Raw genomic sequence first — 17,121 nt, 5'->3', positions numbered from 1 at the left:
AGCTCAGGTCATGATCTCATGGGTCCTGGGACCCAGCCCTGTGTCAGGCTCTGTGCTCAGTGGGGATTCTGCTTGAGAGTCTCTTCCTCTGCCCCTCCCTCCACTCGTGCTCTCTCTCTCTCTCAAATAAATAAACAAATCTTCTTTAAAAAATCAAGTCATTAAATAGAATGAAAATACTCTTGTGGGATTCTACTTGAAGTAATAGATTTATGAAATTCATATTAATTCATGTCACAAAGTTTAAAGTATCAATCAAGTGTTGTATCATAATTTTCTCTTTTACTGGTTCATATTATGACAATTATCCTTATTTAGTGTCCTGTTATGTTTTTAGTAATATATTAAGTAATTATTAAAAATGCATTTCTTTACAAATGTATATATTTTATCTTAATAGCTCTTAAACCTTTCTATCTACTTATCTATATATGTTGCATCTTGGAGAATACCTCAAGTAAAAGTAATTCATTCATATCCCCATTAATTTTAAAACATGCTGTTATGCTTTCCCAATCTTATAAAACTGAAGCTGACAGATAAATACTAAATGCATGGGATGATAATAGATTATTAGAAATTGGTTTTCTTGGAGGCCTGAGTGGCTCAGTGGGTTAAGCCTCTGCCTTCGGCTCAGGTCATGATCCCACTGTCCTGGGATCCAGGCCCGCATTGGCCTCTCCACTCGGCAGGGAGCCTGCTTCCCCCCTCTCTGTCTGCCTGTCTCTATGCCTACTTGTGATCTCTCTCTGTCAAATAAATAAATAGAATCTTTAAAAAAAAAAGAAAAGAAAAGAAACTGGTTTTCTCACAAACTCTATACCTAGCTGATCAACATCTTTCTAATTGCTTGAAAACTAATTTTATAAAATTAACAAATATTTCTTGCATTAAAAAAATAAAACTATACACCGGTCATTACACTTTTATTATGTATATCATGGAATATATGTGCCAATTTACCTATGTCTTAATTTAAGGAAATCTAAGTTCTATTTAAACAAATAAAATATTGACCAATTTTTTTCATGAATTTACACGTCATGATTTTGCCAGGTAGAAATTCAATAAAACTAAATATAATCACCATCAAATGAACACCTGTGTATCAGCCACTTGTTGTACACCATATGATATTTCCATACTAACAACCCTGCATGTGGACAACATGCTCTTCCTTCACTGACAGAGAGACTAAGCTTCTGGGAAATGGAGTGGCTAATCTGAGTTTAAGAGAAAGACATTTTCAGTGGCAGAGAGCTGTAATTATAATGTATCAAACATCTGGCTCAAAGTAAGAAAAGCAGTATTTATAGCTATTCCAATTTTTGATACTATGTAGAGAAAATATCTGATTGATGGAAATATTTTTTCACTTTTCATCTAAATGTTTCATCAGTGCATACAGAGGGCCTACAAGGTTTTTAATATCTTGGCACTTTTGAATTCTTAATTTTGAATGGAAAATGGAAAATTCACAACTATAATATCAACCCACAGCTTCACTTTCATGATAATTTCAATTAATCAGCAGCTGCTTACAAAACTAATAACTGTTTTACCTGAAGGGACGAGGGATCTTATTGTTGGGTACCCCAATAATGGGTCCGTGATTAAAGGAGCGAGACTGATACAAAGCGAAGGTCAAGCAAAGCTTTATTTCACGCCAAGCATCAGGAATCATACCGACCATCAAACAGACCAGTTGGGGCCGCCCCTCCAGAGAGGACGACCCCTCCCTGCTTTCCAGACTAACTTTTATAGAGCAAAGGCAATGTGGGTAGGCTTGGCCACACAGAGGTGGCCAATGAGATTGTAACACACACAGGAAACTCCACAGTCATGCTAGGTGACCAACTGAATTACAATTTACCCTAGTAGACATTTGAACCAGCCTATCACACGTTGGTTAGGATTGGTGCCAAAAGGCGCCCAAAGGGCAGGGGCTCCTTGGTAGCTAGGAGACTGTATGCGCCCCCACTGACTGAATACCTCCACCTGGCCTGACCCACCCTGTACTTGGACTTTGTTACCTGGAACTGGTTTCCCGGACTTGCTTTTCAGTAAGTTCCCCTTGCAGGAGGCAAGGTCAATTTAAGTTTTACAACAAAATGGCAGTTCACCGGGGGTGGGGCTGCTCTGGCTGCATAAGCCCTTACATTATCTATTCAAATCAGAGTAGATCTCGGTAGTTTAAATCTTCACTTTTCCTTAATGCAGCTAGGTCCCCAAGAAGCGGAAAACTTTAGCAGAGATCTAAGAGCTGTTTGTAAAGGAGCCAAAGTTAAATGGGGGATTTGATGAAATAGTCAATAGTGCATTCTCATTTCTTAAATCAATACTTTCAATTAGTTTAGGTGAACTCTTAGTATAACAGGAGACCTGCCTTAAAGAGAACTTGTTTTATTTAATTAAAGTTTAAATGAAGACTTAATGGAAAATAAGCTGTGCTGCTTATGTAAATAACCCTAATCATATCTGTTAAGCATCCAAAGCATAAGGCTAATTGAATTTAAAAGAAAATGTTAACACGCCTGCTGATAAAAGTGGCTTTAAGTTAATCTTAAATATTTCAATTCTGATATACTGAAAAGATGAACTTCTAGGATGAATATTTAAAAATCATAATATAGCTTTATATCATTAAAAATGATCACAATGTCATAGGACTAATAGCTGTACAGAGTAACAAAATTCTCTGAACAGCAAATCAATCATAAATTTGGACAATAACCAAATAACCTGGAAAAACTGTTTTGCCAAATAAATTTAATCTAAGTTGCTATGGTAATTACTATACTTGTTGGAGGTATTTAGAAGATGCTAAATTTTTTGTGCATAATGAACCTTTATGAAGAGTATTCTAAGCATTCTAGTTTAAAAAAAAAACTAATTTGCCTTTGATTTGCATAACTGATGTTTGAGTTCAGTGTAGAAATAAACTTGGTTAATTCTAAGGACATGAAAAGATTGAGTAAAAGATTTAAAAGTTCAGGACAAAAGGAAGAGACTAATTTTACAATATTTATATCCTCTACTTTTCTGTTAAGTATAGAGTGCCTGTAGAATGTTAAATACTCAATCTGAATTCCTATCCAGAAATAGTAAAGGAAGTAAGAATTGTCATGCCGCAAAGTCCTACTGAGCTTTAACCTTCTGCACTCAATTTAACATTGAAAGTGAAGCCTACGTTTAATTATTTACCATTGCTACATCTTACATGAGTGTAGGAGTGCTAACAGCACTGACTCCATCTTTGGCCTTCCATCTTTTTCTCCACACTGGTGTACAGAGAGCCCCGTTTGAGATCACAACTTTATGATCTCCCGATCATGCTCCTCACTCCATACATGCTTGGGATTAACATCTGGACTGGGCAGAGAATAGAGGCAGAGAATGGCTGGGTAGGGCCCTGGATCTTTCTACCACCCATGGCCCCTGTCAGGAAATTACCCTGAATAAAACTCTGTGTAAAGGGCATGGCTTTGTTTTTCTATATTAAAGTACCTTGTCAGTAAAAAGGATGACCCTCCTGCACCTTCTAACAATGAGCAAATAATTATTGACCCTCCTGCACCTTCTAACAATGAGCAAATTGACCCTCCTCCACCTTCTAACAATGAGGTAATAATTATTGACCCTCCTGCACCTTCTAACAATGAGCAAATGACTAGATTATGCTATCTTTTCTTGGTTGCACTATAGTGAATTGAACCAGATTACCTGATAATGTGGACTCAGAGAATGGGAAAGAAGGGATTAGGTGCCTAGAACTTGCCATGGGTCTTCTTCTTAGATACAACTGAGCAGGCATCTGTGAACCTGGAAATATTCCTTAGCAGGTGAAGCTCCAATGAAGGTGTGATGAATAGGATTCCACTACCTTGAGTACCAGTTGGTACCACAGTCAAGACTCAATTTGCAAAGAAACCCAAGACCTGAGGGACAGATTCATATTTAGGGAAGGTCCAGCAGTGTTGGTAAGGACTCAAAAGAACTCTTTGAGAGCTAGTAATGAGGAATGAAGGTTCAGAATTGGTAGATCCACTCATTACACAGGTAATACAATCATGAGAATTAGGGAGCTTGATAAAAACCGGTTGCTGAGATGCTAAATGGCCATTCAAAAGCTGAGTAAGGGAAAATGTGTAATGTGGGATAAGAAAAAATGAACATAAGATAAGGAACACATTTATCAAGCCCTTGTAATTTTTTTCAGGTTATTTTATCTCAATATCCATCCCAAAGGGCACTAACAATAGTGTTTACCCCAAGGGGTTTTCCTAAGAATTAATCGACTTCATACATGTAAAACTTGGAATAGTGCTTGGTGTGTGCTGAGTTCAGAAAGTGCTGTTGTTTTGTTGCTATGTTGTTTTGTTGTTTCAAGGAACTGAGGTTTCAGATAGAATCTTAATCTCTGGAGATCTTGTAAGGCAAGAACAAAATTCCTAGAGACATGAAAAGACCAGCTTCATTCAGAAGCAGCCCTAATAGAACTATGGTTCCTACCTGCCTAGACCAAAAATTGCTTGGCAATGTGGGATAGAATCTAGCCCGAGGATGTTTACCACATCTGATTTGCCAAAGAAACTGTTAGTATTTTCATTGCTTGTCCTTTTGCTGCAGCTTCTGGATGTAATATTTAATCGCTGTGTGACCTTGCAGAAATTTTTAACTTTTCTGAGCCATAGAAACTTGACTTTTCCTGTGACTTTGTATAGTTCTTTCATATTCCCAAATGTATACAATCACTTAAAAGAATAGTATTTGATAGGAAATAATAAGGGTCACTGATTGATTTAGAACAAAATTGAGATAACAAAAACTCTAAAAGATATAACAGGAAAGTCATTATGTAAAAATGTGACCAGTTATTCCAAGAGTGGAAACAAGAATAAGATAGCGAGTTTTTTCCTGCTCTCCATGCCTTTAAAAACTTTGTTTCCTCTTCCTAGAATTCCTCGTTTCTGTATAGTCACTGGGGAAATAGCACTCAAATATTTAGGTAAAAGCCCACCTCTTCTAGCAACATCTTGATGCCCTCCCATGGCGTGCCTACAATAATGGCTTTCTCTTCTGAATCCCAAGGAAATATTATATAAATCTATAATCTATCCTGGAGAATTTATCACATGGTATTTACTATTGGTTATAGACAAAACTCTTTTTCCACATGATAGCATTCTCCCTGAGGTCAGGGATTTCTTGCTGTTTTAACAGCTCTACTGAGATATAATTTACATACATAAAAAATTCACCCATTGGGACTGTGTTTTATTTGACTTTATATCCTCAGCCTACAAAATAGTCTTGATCTGATAACAGAATAAGCTGTAATAAATCTTTTTTGAGTCCTCCAAACAACATATGGAGGAATAAAGATTTCCAGCTGTCATGAAGCAGATGTGAAGCTGATGCACCCTAGTGAACTAATTTGTCTTTAGGACTGAGACATTTGATCAGATTGTCCTCTGTTACTCCCACACTTCATGTACTTTTCCTTTAAAGAATATGCCTTCAGAGGGGAGGACGTTTCTTCACCAAAAGTGACCCCTTGCTGAAACTGCAGTGGACTAATAAAAATAAATTAGCTTCAGGATTTACAACTTGGAACCTTGATAATAGCCTCACCATGGTATCTTTAGTAACTGGAAATAGGGAGAAAAACAGTCTGTCTTTTTCTTTTTACATCAGGACAGGTTGTTTTAGGAATACCGAGAACAATAGATTTGAAAGCATTCATGGATTCAGCCTGTAAAAATACACAAAAATTATATTTATCAGATATTACAGGGGAGTCCAGTTTTATCCACCAAAATGTTAAGACCTCTCATGATAATGTCAAAATGATTAGTCTATGGCAGTTTGTAAATCAATAAGTAAGAATACTGTTTTCTGCTTTTATGTTTCCCCTAAATGTTTCAGATAGAGGTTATATAAGAAATTAATGCCATATAATAACCACCCCATTTAGGGGGGAAAAAACCAATATAGACTGTCTTATTTACAGGTATAACACATAAAAATACATGTGGGGATTTGTAAAATTGTATGCCTAATAAGAAAATTATAGCTCCAGCATAATGATAAACCTATGTATTTTCATTACCCAAACAACAAAAAAAGGATTTTTGTTTAATAAAAAATAGTACTTTGTAGAAATAAAAATAACCAAGTTAACTTCATAATATGATTAGTATTTAGAGTGCAAACTACAATGGAAAATTCTAAAGACTGTAGGATACTTAAAAACCAAATTGTTCTTTGTGGTTACCATAAAATAAATGGATTTGAAACTATTTCTTGTAGTTGTGTTTATCTGAACAAGTAATATATTTTGGAAATCTCAGTGGTTCGTAATGAGACAACCTATCTATGACCAACAGCAGGAAAATCATGTATCAAAGCAAAATGCAAATACTATTTATAAAAATTAAATAAAAAATTATAGAGCTTCATGGAAACATGAAGATCATTTTGTATAACTTTAATGGAAGAATAAAAAGAGTGACAAAGTTAGAAATGTGCTCAAGGTCACATGGTTTATTGGCAGAGATAGTGACCAAAACAGAGACTGATAGAATCATAGAGTCTAACCATCATTGTCATTAAACAATATCCAATATATCCATCTATTTAGTTCTTGAATCTTCTCTACAACATTCCCATAAGTTGTCTCCTCAGTGTTTGAATACTGTCAGCAATGGGGAGTTTACTAGCCTTTGAGGGTCACATTCCATGTTTGAACAAATCTTACTCTTAAGTGACCACCCTTTTGTTGAGAAGAAAGCTTTTTCTTCATAATTTCTACGTCTTAGTCTTAGTTCTGGCTTTTGGAATTGTGAAAAACATGTCAAATACCTCTTAAACATGAGAGTCCTGCTAATTACTAAGGACAGCAGAGTGTTACTTTTTTATAAAATAAAATAAACTTTTACTTTGTGATTAAAGGCTTTTTTATTAAAATCATTGTTTTCTCTTTATCAAAAACCTAGAGAATGTAGGCCAGAACAAAAAAAAATCACCAATTACCCATGGAAAACCTTTCTTAATTGTGAGCATAGTTACCTCCTTCTTATAGGTTTTATCATTGTTGAGGATGCTAATCTTTATTGTGTTGAAAATTTTATTCATGATTAGCACTTAGCATAATGATTTTATGACATTAACCTTTAATATATTAAAGGTGACATTAACCTTTAATACATATTATTTTAATAGTTACACATTTTTTATTAAATAAATATTCAGCTCTTAATTAAACTAGCTGATAATTATTGGCTTTTGAATCTCTCCAGTTTTTTTTCCCAACAATAGATAAGCTATTTTATCTTTTGTGAATATATCATCGCTTGTCTAATAAATTAAAACTCTAGCTTAGATTTCTGGAAGAGATATTCCTAGGGTGAAGAACTTGAGCCTTTCAAAAGACTGATACACAAATTTCCAATTCCTTTCCAGTTTAAACTATCACCAGCAATTTATGAGAGAAGTATTTTTGCTGAATTCTTCCTGATAGTGGCTCTTCTTTTATATTTAATCTGACCACATTTGGCATGTAATATGTTTTATCATGCTGGTAAACTTCTCAATTGTAGAGTTCAGAAACATAGAATGCATTTTTTTAAAGATTTTATTTTTTATTTATTTGGGAAAGAGAGAGAGCACGAGTTGGGGAAGGAGCAGAGAAAGAGAAGCAGACACCCCACTAAGCAGGGAGCCTGACAAGGGGCTCAATCCCAGGACCCTGAGATCACAACCTGAGCTGAAGATAGACATCTAACCAACTGAGCCACCCAGGTACCCCTAGAGTGAATTTTCAGATGATATTTTCCATTTATATTTCTTTTTTCTCTAAGAGAGCTGTTCTTTTTACCCTTTGAATCCCAGTGGTTTTCTTTTCTATTTAATAAACTCTTTGAAGTCATGTGTATTTTGAATAATTTCCCTTATTTTGCTTTTAACCTTGTGTATTATGTGTGAATATTAAAGTATTTTGAACTCTATGTATCCATAAGTCTTTCTCATAGTCATTCCTCCATTATTTTTCGCTTAGTAAAGTCTTCCCTATTGAAATTCCATTTGTTTCAATATTTCACTTTTAAATTCATTTAGAATACGTATTCATGGTGTTCCAAAATAATTATTTCCAAAATTTTTAACCAGTTGTGTCAATATTATTTACTATTTTTCCATTCCCTGTGCTGATTTGTCATGCTACCCTGTTGAAACACTACTATGCAGTATGGGTTCATTTATCTTTCTCACACACACACACACACATCCCACCACACCTCCGCCTCTACCACCACCACCAACAGGAGTAATAGCTAAACCACAAGGTATCCTTTCTTACCTATTGCAATGATGTAAGTGATATTTAAAAAAAAAAAAAAAAAGGTCATATATTTGGCAAAAATTCTGTATGTGCATCCAAATTTGAGCATTTTTATATTATTTTTGTTTTCCCAAAAAGGTTTATTTCTTTTTGTTTTGGGCTAGAGACTTACTGTTACTATTGTGACAGTACATAGACACATGCATGTACATGCACACAATTTCAGAGAATACAGGTTGGCTATAGATTTCAGGATCTGAGTGTGGTGGGGTACTCTGATTACATTTTACAGTTGAATAAGTTTCTTTCTTTTTTTAAATTTTAATTAAATTTTGTTTATTATGTTGTTAGTCACCATACAGTACATCATTAGTTTCTGATGTAGTGTTCCATGATTCATTGTTTGCATATAACACCCAGTTGCTCTTTGTAATACATGCCCTCCGTAATACCTATCACCAATCTCACCCATCACTCCATCCTCCCTCCCTTCTAAAACCCTCAGTTTGTTTCCCGGAGTCCATAGTCTCTCATGGTTTGTCTCCCACTCCCATTTCTCCCTCTTCATTTTTCCCTTCCTTCTCCTAATGTCCTCTATGCTATTCCTTATGTTCCACAAGTAAGTGAATAATTTTCTTTTGAAACTAGGTTAGTTGTCTTTTTTTTTTTTTTTTTTTTTTTGGTCTAACTTTGCAAAGTACTTATTTAGGACATGCATTGTTTCTCCCCATTTTTTCTTAACATTGCTTTCTTTACCATGTTATGTTTTCATTGCCAACAAGCCAAGTAACAGCATCTTTGACACAATGAACGAAGTACAGATATTTCTAGGATAGTAACAGCAAGATGTATGCACACATCCTTGTTACAAAATGACATACATATTCCTCAACAACTTCAAATTCTGGAAATTATGGAAAAATAGAGATTTGGGAAAGACAGGGTAAGATTACTTAAAACATATTCAATAATGTAATAATATACACGTATTAATAAACTCAGTAAAATATGAGCAGACATTTAAATCCCCATCACATCACACTACCATCAAAGTCTGAGAGTTTTGCATTCTCAATCACAGGGGTTAATGTTTCCTCTTTCCTGATAGAGACTCTTAATGGTATTAACTAATTTAGTGGATGATGATCTCTTAGTTTCACTCTTGCACAATCCCAAATCAATTAACAGCCCAGGTGAACTTTATTTTTTAAAAGATTTTATTTATTTGAGAGAGAGAGAGCAAGAGCTAGTGAGGAGGAGCAAAGGGAGGGAAAGAAGCAGACTCCCCACTGAGCAGGGGTTTGATCCCAGAATCCTGAGGTCATGACCTGAGCTGAAGGCTGAGGCTTAAGGGACTGAGCCACCCAGATGCCTTCATCCCCCAAGGGACCTATAAAAACAGAAATTGGATCAAGTCACTCCCCAGCTCAAAGCCCTTCAGTAACTTCTTATTGTTCTTAGAATACATTCCAGAATCCATGCCCCACATTCTGGGCTACAGAGTCACCTCCTCTATTCTTCCTCTTATTCTCTGTACTCCAGGCAAGCTGGCCCCTTCCACGTTCTAGAATGTTCTACCTGCCTGCCTTACCATCTTCTCACTTTCAGATCCTTTTAACAGTTTTCTCTGCACTTCTTACATTTTCCATAGCTAGCATTTTCTCTCTCATGTCACAGAAAGGCCACCCTCAAACACTCTACCTTATGCAGCTCTCCATCCCTTCCCCTCCTGCCATGCTTCTCCATAATATCTCACCATCTGTTTCCATTATAACCTTAACAAAATTTTAAGTATTCTGTTTGCCCCTTTGTTTTTTGTTTTTTGTTTTTAATTTTTGTGGGTCCTCTTCAATGGCTCATAAGCTCTAGGAGCACAAAGATCTTGGCTTTCATTTACCACAGTACTGCCAATGTTTGGTACACACATGTTGACGCATAGATATTCAATCAGTATTTAATTCATTCAACAAAAATTTATTGTGTACTTGTTCTACACCAGACCTTTTTCTGCACTGCATGTATATCAAATGAGTAAAAGAGATAAAAATCCTCTACTCTTTACACAATAAAAAATATTCTTTTTATATCTTTCAATTTTCCATATATTGATCTTACGGTCAAATACGGTCTTTGTGTGAAAAATCTTCTGGGGCTACACATATGAGTCTGATTTTATTTCTTCTTACATCTAAAATATTCCAGTAAAATATAAAATTCTAGCTTCAAACTTCTGTTTTATTGGGGGAGGAGGTTGCTTCCATATTTTCCAAAAATACCTCATTATCTTCTAGCTTCCAAATTTGCTGTTAAGAGGTCTGATGTTAGGGGTACCTGGGTGGTTCAGTCGGTTAAGTGGCCAGCCTTTGGTTTCAGTATGTCCTGATCTCATGGGCTGTGGGATCAAGCCCCACATCAGACTCCTCACTCAATGAAGAGTCTGCTTCAAGTTTCTCTCCTTCTTTCCCTCCCCAACATGCTCTCTCTTTGTGTTCTCTCTGTATCTCTAAAATAAACAAATAAATGTTAAAATAAAAGAGGTCTGATGTTAATCTCATTCTTTTTTTTTTTTTGTTAATCTCATTCTTTATTCAAATGCCCTTCTGATGATGTTAGATAATAGTGGTAAGAGACATATTACAGAGCTGTGAGCTATGTACGTGTTGAAGTATACATTATGGTTTTAATTCTTCATACGTTGACAAATCGTGGGAGAAAAGATATTCAGAGTAGAAAAATAGGTAAAAATTAAAGCACTTCTCACAAACTCTTGGTAGCTCAGTGACTGTTAACTGGCAGACCAGTTATTCACTGTTTCATTTAAGGGCCACCACGAGCTAAACCAATTTTAGAGAAATGATTAAAGCAGTTTGATCCCGTTAATTTTATTCCTTTACCTAAAATGGCAATGAAATAACTCTAAAAGTGTGGTCATTAATTCCTTTGATTCATCAGCAAAATTTTGGCACATATCTTTTTCATAGCACTGTGGATGTGAAACTGTAAGTTGCATCTTACACAGTAAATAAGAAAAGTTCTAAATCTAAGAGGTCCGCAGAGTATATGAAGACCCATAAAAAGGCTATATAACTCTTTCTTAGGAAGAAGGGAATAAAAAGCCTCAAGGCTGTGATACTTCACAAAAGGTTTTAAAACTTGGCAGGAGTTGACAGAGGCTCAAGGGGAGGAAAGGTATTCCTGTTGTAAAGAACAAGATGAAAAAATGCTTAGAGCTATGGTAGCCAAGTAGTTTGTCAGTGTAAAATAGTTTTCCAGGAGCGATCTTGGGAAATATGTCTACGAAGGCATTTAGAAACCAGATCATGGAGAAGTCCGGTATTCTGTTAAAAATTCAGTATGTTTTCCAGTGAGTGATTATCAGTCACTTAAGAATTATAAGAGAGTGGCTTGATCAGTTTTACATTTTGGCATGATTAGGTATGTGGCACTGTGGAAGCTAAATAAAGAGGATGTAAGAATAATGTCAGTGAAATGATTGAGAAGGATATTAGTGTGTCCAGGTAAAAGATGATGAGGAGATAAAGTCGGTCAGCAGTACACACAGGGAATGCTAGGGAGCAGTCCAAATATGGTGAGTAAGACTTAAGAAATGGTCCTGTTTTTTTTTTTTTTTTAAGATTTTATTTATTTATTTGACAGACAGAGATCACAAGTAGGCAGAGAGGCAGGCAGAGAGAGAGAGAGGGAAGCAGGCTTCCTGCGGAGCAGAGAGCCCGATGCGGGGCTGGATTCCAGGACCCTGAGATCATAACCCGAGCCGAAGGCAGCAGCCCAACCCACTGAGCCACCCAGGCGCCCCGAAATGGTCCTGTTTTTAATGTTAATTGATTTATATTTAAAAAGCCACATATGAATAGCGAGAACAGCATTGGATAACACAGGTCTAGAACTTTAGAGAAGTGCAGCCCCTGAGCATGGACTTTAGAGCCTATTTTTAAAAGTGTGGCATATTTTAAAGACATCTGTGGGTTTTACGGATCATTTCGAATAATGAGTAATGGATGAGCAGAGCTGATGAGAGTGACAGATGAAGGAAAGAGCCAGGAGCAGAGCCCTGGTAATAACCCTTGGGCTTTAGGTCGAAGGAAAAGAAGCTGGAGGAACTGTGGAGAGAGAGGTCATGTTGAGGTAGAAGGTAGAGCATTAGAGAAGAGTGTCATAGAACTCAAGGCAGGGATGTTTTATTTAGAAAGGCTCAGTCACAGTAGGCTGCTAGAAGCCAAGTGTTATGTGGCTCGAAGAGCCCCAAAATGTATATGGAAACTAGCGGGACATGACTGACTATAAGAAAAATATTTACTCCATCATATTGATAAATACCATCTTAGAGTAAACCAGTAAATGACAGGTAAGCTTAAACTTAAAAAAAAAAAAAAAAAACAGAGATAAGAGAGAAAAAGAATTGCCAAAGATAATTAGAATTTTAAAATAACTAGGTGAAAATTAAATACATTTGTAATTTGAGAAGAGTTCAGTTTGCAGAGAGAAGTTTAAGGTCTGAAAGGCGGAGAGGACTGATGTAAAGTTTTAGAGAGATGGCAATGGCCGAACACCCAGGCAGCCAGAGAGAGAACATCCTTTCCTCTGAAATTTGAGGAGAAAATAGAAATAGATCAATGTGCAGCTTCGAACTCCCAGGGTGGAAATTCAAACGTTGACAACAGTATGTATTTTCTCAGACATGAGATAATCGAGATAAATAAAAATGTTTGCCCTGCAAATGCATTCTTCCAGGTACGGATTTTTGTGTTTTGTTTTGCTTTTTAATAGGGATATATAGGGTTTAGTTCTAAGCTTGGTACTTGTTAAAGATAAGCAGAATCTCGAATTCCTCCTTTAAAATCTTAGGATGTCATAATATTTCGTTAGTAGTGTTTTTTCTTTCAGTAAGTATTATAACTTGGACTTCTTGAAATTCACAGAAATATCCTTAAAACCCTTCAAAGGAATTTAGTGGTTTATTTTGTCTTTACAATAACAAAAAAAGAGAAAACAGGTTTTAGCCGGGCTAAATCACAAAAAAGTATCACATTGCAGGAGTTATGTGGTACTTTTGGTACAAGACTTCAAACTACTGAAATGTGCATATAGTATCCTGCCTGAGGAAAGTAGGAAAGGGTCTGGAATTCAGAATAGCAAAAATCACAGCATTTGATGTTTTTATGGAGTAGTATTATGTCAAAGATTAGAGTTAATGTAGTGCACCAGTAGCCAAAAAGAAATCTGAATTGGATTGAGTGTGAATAAATTATCTTGGAAAATGTCATTTCATATAAGAGTCCAGAAAAAGAAAAAAAGCAACTGAAATATGTGTGATAGAATCCTTAAAAAAGAATGGAAATCAATTTCTCACTGAGCCATGAAATCACACCTGTAAACATGGATCTTTTGACCGTAAACTAGGGATTATAAAGCAACACACACACACACACACACACACACACACACATATATGTATATAAATATATATATCTCCACTGTTCTTTCCACTGAACAAGTCTCATTCTCTAAGAAATATACCATCTGATCCATAAAAAGATGTAGGACCTTTGTTTTTCTATTTATGTTGCTTAGATAATTGTAGTTCTCACATCTAGTGGCAATTTCTTAACATTTCTCTTGATGGTAAGGTGTAGCTCTCTCCAGCTTTGTGCTTGTTTTAATCCCCAACACATTTACAGAAATTAAAATTTAGGTTATTTAAAATTTCACATACAGAATTTAAGGTTTTTCCCATCACTTCCCATCTCTCTTCTGAGTCCTTGAAGTGTAACTTGATGAAACAGTCATTTCACTTCTGGATGGTATGTTATAAAGGGAGCATTGAAATCAAGACTGTGATTTCATGGGGGAAAAGATCTTTTCCTCCCCAGAAAGCTCATTCTGAAAGTGCAGGACCAGGAACAGGCTTTTATTTACACGCTTTAGTTCAGGATCTCTGCTGTCCTGAGCCTCCTGTTCTTTCTCGGGCTTTCCATCCAGCAACAATTCCGGAGTCGCTGACAAGTCTGTCAGCTCAGGAACTGCTTCAGCCTTATCAGCACTTTGCACTCACTGTTACATTCATCTATCACAGTTTCGAAAAGCGAAACTTTAGTTTTGTCCTTCTATTAGTATCCCTGTATCTCAAGTTATCCAGTACAGAGACTTGTCTAAAAATTGTATAATCTTCCTTAAAGTTTTAGTTATAATTGTTTTATGTGCATGTTTTATATTCCATTGTAAATAATTAAATTTCATTTATTTAATGTATAAATGTAATGTAATAATAAATAAATGTAATGTAAATAAAACAAAGTAAAAAAATGTAATGATTAATGTAAATTCTTAAAATATTTGGTATATTTCAAATCCACCTATTCTTCCCAATTCACATGGGGTTTCATATTCGTTTAAAATCTGAGAAATTGGGGCTCCTGAGTGGCTCAGTCTTTAAATGTCTGCCTATGGCTCAGGTCACGATCCCAGGAAGTCCTGATCCCAGTGTCCTGGGATCCAGCTCAACATTGGGCTCCCTGCTCTGCAGGAAGCTTCTCCCTCTCCCACTCCCCCTGCTTCTGTTCCCTCTCTCACTGTCCCTTTCTCTGTCAAATAAATAAACAAAATCTTAAAAAAAAAAAAATCAAATCTGAGAACTTGAAAGAGGACAATACCTTTAATAGAAGAGCTTTTTCAGCACTAACTCTAAATCTTCTCACTCATTCTTTCGATAATGTTATTTACCTCACTTTATGGATGGAGAAATAGGTTCCTGAATGTAATGTCTCATGCCCAGTTCACATTTTAAATACAGTGTTGGTTAGAATATGTCTTCCTTTAAGGCGAGTCTCACATTGTAACCCATCCTTAAGGAGTTTATATTTATGACCGTTATCTGGATTAAATGAAATAGATTTTAATAAATCTAATTTCTCATTATCTATCCTCCTCTCCCCCAACTTCTCCAGTACCTTCTGTGTTGTCCACCAATCCCTTCATTGTCGTCGAAATCCTGCAGTTTGGAAGTCATGCTCACCCCCATATCACTGACACACACTATCCTGTGCTTTATGCAGGAGAAGTCAAGTGCTGTTTACTGTTGGGGTGCCTGGGTGGCTTAGTCGATTAAGTGTCTGCCTTCTACTCAGGTCATGATTCTAGGGTCCCGGGATGGAGCCCCACCCCCACGTCAGTCTCCCTGCTCAGTGGGAGGAGTCTGCTTCTCCCTTGTGTGCTCTCTCTCTGACCGTCCCCTGGCTGGCTTTATGTGCTCTATCTCTCTCTCAAAGAAGTAAATAAAGTCTTTAAAACAAACAAAAAAATGCTAGTTACTGTCTAATTCTTTATTTGATGCCATCATTAATAAATGAGTAAATGAAAAAAACAAAATAAAAATTTTCCATCCTTTAGGCTGTTTCCTAATCTTGATGGAGTCACAATTCAAAGTTCTGTTTCTGTGTGTGTGTGTGTGTGTGTGTTCATACCTTCATTTTAAACCTGCATTTTTGGTAAGCTACCTTCAAACATTAGTCTTAAGCAAAGCAATTATTGGTGGCAAACCTTGAACTCAACTCTAAAAAGCAATATTTATATATTTTTCCGAGAGTCTTAGGTAAGGACAAAGTGAGGAAATAAAGAATGTATACTGTTGAAATAGAATATAAATGCCACTTATTATCATTATGAAGCATTTACATTGCAGTCCTGGTAAAATTACAATGTGGGAGCCCATTGCCATTGATTCTGCACACTCTTACAAAAGCTGACATGGATTGGGAAGGACATGCTGTCATTCCAGATCAGAAAATTATAATGAGATATGTAGCATCATAATGATATTGGCTTATTGTAGTTTTAGTTATACCAGAAGAATATTAAATTGTCCTTGTTATCTCATAATATAATCTATAAAGTCTCTCCTACAATTCTAGTGAGTTAAAGCATCTCCAACTACTGAAATTAAATACAAGCTTCAAGCAAGTAACTTGCACACCTAAAATTGTTAGATTTAAACACCAAGATCACTTCTCATTTTTCTTTAAAAAAAAAAATTGCCGTTTAAAGAATTCACAACACCCCCTATCTGCAGTTGCATAAATGAATGCATATCATGCCCGTGTAGTTGGTCATTATCCAGTTAAAACACCAAGACTAATAAAATAGGAAGTATTTGAGAAAAATATTCTGGACTAACAGATTCTTATATTTGCTTTATCTGTGAAGGGGCCTTAATAAAATACTAAATTTAATGAACCAGAAAGGAGCAAATTATGAAATAAAAGCTTTGTGTATTATATCCTGAACCTAGATACTTGAGAAATTGGGATTAATAATCTGAACATCAAAAAGTGAGACAACTACTTGGTAACCGAAATGCCTATTAAACTGAGGTAGCATGCAAGCAATTTCCCAAATTGAGAACATTACCTAAATGTAGTCACACATGTTCATTCAATGCACATTTAATTTATGTTAAAGTATCATTGAAATCAGATTAATTTACTCATAAAATGATTGGGTCTAAAAAGATCAATTAAGATGAATATGCATGTTCTAGTACCTAGAATCCTCCATTAATTTTAATTTAATAGTAAATGTATGTAAATAAACAAGTGAGTTGAATATAAATGACATAGAATAATAAAATAATAGTTCAGCACATAAGTATGAAATCAGGAACAGCAATAAAAAATTATATTCCAAACAATAGATTTTTCTGTAAATATTTATCAGTAGGATGATACTAAATCAGTAGAGTTTCCAGTGACTTTGTTCTTATCAAT

General features: G+C 35.6%; 1 protein-coding gene across 3 annotated transcripts in view; it reads left to right on the top strand.

Annotated features, from left to right (window-relative positions):
* TRPC4 (transient receptor potential cation channel subfamily C member 4) overlaps positions 1–17,121 on the top strand; it is a 214,278-nt gene that overhangs the window by 43,923 nt on the left and 153,234 nt on the right. The gene's annotated exons all lie outside the window — the stretch shown is intronic.

This window comes from Mustela nivalis (genome assembly GCF_964662115.1).
Source record: "Mustela nivalis genome assembly, chromosome: 15".
NCBI lineage: Eukaryota > Metazoa > Chordata > Mammalia > Carnivora > Mustelidae > Mustela > Mustela nivalis.
The sequence above is the reverse complement of the archived record's forward strand: the minus strand, read 5'-3'. Positions and strand labels throughout refer to the sequence as shown.